Below are 3,292 nucleotides of genomic sequence, written 5' to 3' on the forward strand. Positions count from 1 at the left end.
CACCGGACTGTCCGGTGTGCACCGGACAATGTCCGGTGCGCCAACGGCTCCCAAGCGCCAACGGTCGGCTTCGCCAAAGAAGGAAAGAAATCCGCACCGGACAGTGTCCGGTGGTGCACCGGACTGTCCGGTGGTGCACCGGACTGTCCGGTGGTGCACCGGACTGTCCGGTGCGCCAGGCGACAGAAGACAAGAATTGCCTTCTTGAAATGCTCTCAACGGCTCCTAGCTGCCTTGGGGCTATAAAAGGGACCCCTAGGCGCATGGAGGAGAATACCAAGCATTCCTTGAACATTGTTGATCACTCACACTTCATTCTTGCGCACTTGTTCGACATTCTTAGTGATTTGAGCTCTGTTCTAGTGAGAACCTCGAGATACTGTCTTGAGCTCAAGTCTTGGTCTTGTGTGTGCGTATTTGCTGTGGATTTGAGTGTGTTGCTTCCCTCCCTTACTCTAGTGCTTTATTGTGATTCTTATTGTAAGGGCGAGAGACTCCAAGTTGTGGAGATTCCTCGCAAACGGGAAAGAGAAAAGTAAAGAAGAACACCATGGTATTCAAGTTGATCATTGGATCACTTGAGAGGAGTTGAGTGCAACTCTCGTCCGTTGGGACGCCACAACGTGGAGTAGGCAAGTTTTGTACTTGGCCGAACCACGGGATAAATCCTCGTGTCTCTTGTGCTTGTCCTTATTGTGTCTATTGTGCTTCACAAGAGCTCTCCTCTCTACGCACTTGATTTCATTGATCTAACTCTTAATCAAGTTTGTGGTGTTAAGTTTTAAGTTTTACAGGATCACCTATTCACCCCCCCTCTAGGTGCTCTCAATTGGTATCAGAGCCGTTCTCTTCAAGAAAGGGACTAATCGCCCGAAGAGATGGATCCTAAGGGCAAGGGGATGGTGGTCAATGATAAGGAGAAGGAGTCCTTCGTCAATGATCCAAAGGATGACAAACCTACTGACTTAGGCTCGGGCTACAAAAGAAAGACGGGAGGAAGAAGAAAACAAGGCGCATCAAGGAGATAGTCTACTACGACAGTGACAAATCTTCCTCTTCCCAAAAGGATGACGACAACGACTACGAGAAAAAGAAAACGGTCAATTCAAACTTCTCTTTTGATCATTCTCGTATTCCGCAAAGTACAAATGCTCATTTACTCTCCATTCCACTTGGTAAACCTCCTCACTTTGATGGAGAGGACTACAGATTTTGGAGTCACAAAATGCGTAGTCACTTGTTCTCTCTCCATCCAAGCATATGGGAGATAGTAGAGAGTGGAATGCAATTTGATAGTACTGATAGTCCCATGTTTATCAATGAGCAAATTCACAAAAATGCACAAGCTACTACTGTTCTTCTAGCTTCATTGTGTAGGGATGAATACCATAAGGTGAGCGGCTTGGATAACGCCAAGAAGATTTGGGACACCCTCAAAATCTCACATGAGGGGAACGACGTCACCATGCTCACCAAAATGGAGTTGGTGGACGGCGAACTTGGGAGATTCACAATGATCAGGGACGAGGAGCCAACCCAAACGTACAACCGGCTCAAGACCCTCGTCAACAAAATAAGGAGCTATGGAAGCACGCGATGGACGGACCACGACGTCGTCCGCCTAATGCTAAGGTCTTTTACTATCCTTGATCCACATCTTGTGAACAATTATCGTGAGAATCCTAGGTACACCAAGATGACGCCCGAGGAGATACTTGGAAAGTTCGTAAGCGGGCGGATGATGATCAAGGAGGCAAGATACGTTGACGATGCGTTGAACGGCCCAATTCACGAGCCTCAAATCGTTGCTCTCAAAGCAACAAGGAGCAAGGAAGTGCTACCTAGCAAAGTGGCACAAGTTGAGGCGGCGGGACTCAATGAGGAAGAAATGGCCCTCATCATTAAGCGTTTCAAGACGGCACTAAGGGGTCGCAAGGAGCATCCAAAACAAGACCAAGACGAAGGGGAAGCACTCATGCTTCAAATGTGGTAAGATTGATCATTTTATCGCTAACTGTCCCGATAATGATAGTGACCAGGAACAAGGGAACAAGAGGGAAAAGAAGAAGACTTACAAGAAGGCTAAGGGCGAGGGTTCGTCGTCCGACTCCGACAACGAAGGACTCGCCGCCACCGCCTTCAACAAGTCGGCCCTCTGCCCCAACGAGCATCACACCTGCCTCATGGCAAGGGAAAAGAAGGTAAGCACTCGTGATACTAGTACTTACGCTTCCTCAAGTGATGAAGAATCTAGCGATGATGAAATAGACTATTCATCTTTATTCAAGGGCCTAGATAGAACTAAGGTTGATAAAATTAATGAATTAATTGATGCCTTGAATGATAAAAATAGGTTATTAGAAAAGCAAGAGGATCTTTTGTATGAAGAACATGATAAGTTTGTAGAGGCACAAAAATCCCTTGCTTTAGAAATAAATAGGAATGAAATGCTTTCTTGTGAGTTGTCTACATGTCATGACTCTATTTCTAGCTTAAAGAGCATAAATGATGATTTGAGTGCTAAGTTAGAAATAGCTAATAAATCAACATCTTGTGTAGAACATGTTGTAGTTTGCAATAGGTGTAAAGATTTCAATGTTGATGCTTGTTGTGAACACCTAGTTTCAATTTCTAAATTGAATGATGAAGTGGCTAGTCTTAATGCCCAACTTAAGACTAGCAAGAGTGAATTTGACAAACTGAAATTTGCAAGGGATGCCTACACGATTGGTAGACACCCCTCAATTAAGGATGGTCTTGGTTTCAAGAGGGAAGTCTAGAACTTAACAAGCCATACGGCTTCCATCTCCGCCAAGGAGAAAGGGAAGGCCCCTATGACTAGTAGTGCTCAAAAGAACCATGCTTTCATGTATCATGATAGGAGACATTCTAGGAATGTTTGTAGAAGTTATGATGCTTTTGATTCTCATGCCATGATTGCTTCTAGTTCTTCTATTATGCATGATAGAAATGTGGCTAGGAAAAATGTTGTTCATCATGTGCCTAGAAGAAATGTTGTTCATGCTCCTAGGAAAGTAATGAATGAACCTTCTACAGTTTATTACGCTTGCAATGCTTCCTTTGCTATTTGTAGAAAGGATAAGAAGGTAATTGCTAGGAAATTAGGGGCCAAATGTAAGGGAGACAAGACTTGCATTTGGGTCCCTAAGACTATTGTAACTAACCTTGTAGGACCCAACATGAGTTGGGTACCTAAGACCCAAGCCTAAATTTGCCTTGCAGGTTTATGCATCCGGGGGCTCAAGCTGGATTATCGACAGCGGATGCACAA

Source organism: Zea mays, chromosome 6, assembly GCF_902167145.1.
Source record: "Zea mays cultivar B73 chromosome 6, Zm-B73-REFERENCE-NAM-5.0, whole genome shotgun sequence".
NCBI classification, from domain to species: Eukaryota; Viridiplantae; Streptophyta; class Magnoliopsida; order Poales; family Poaceae; genus Zea; species Zea mays.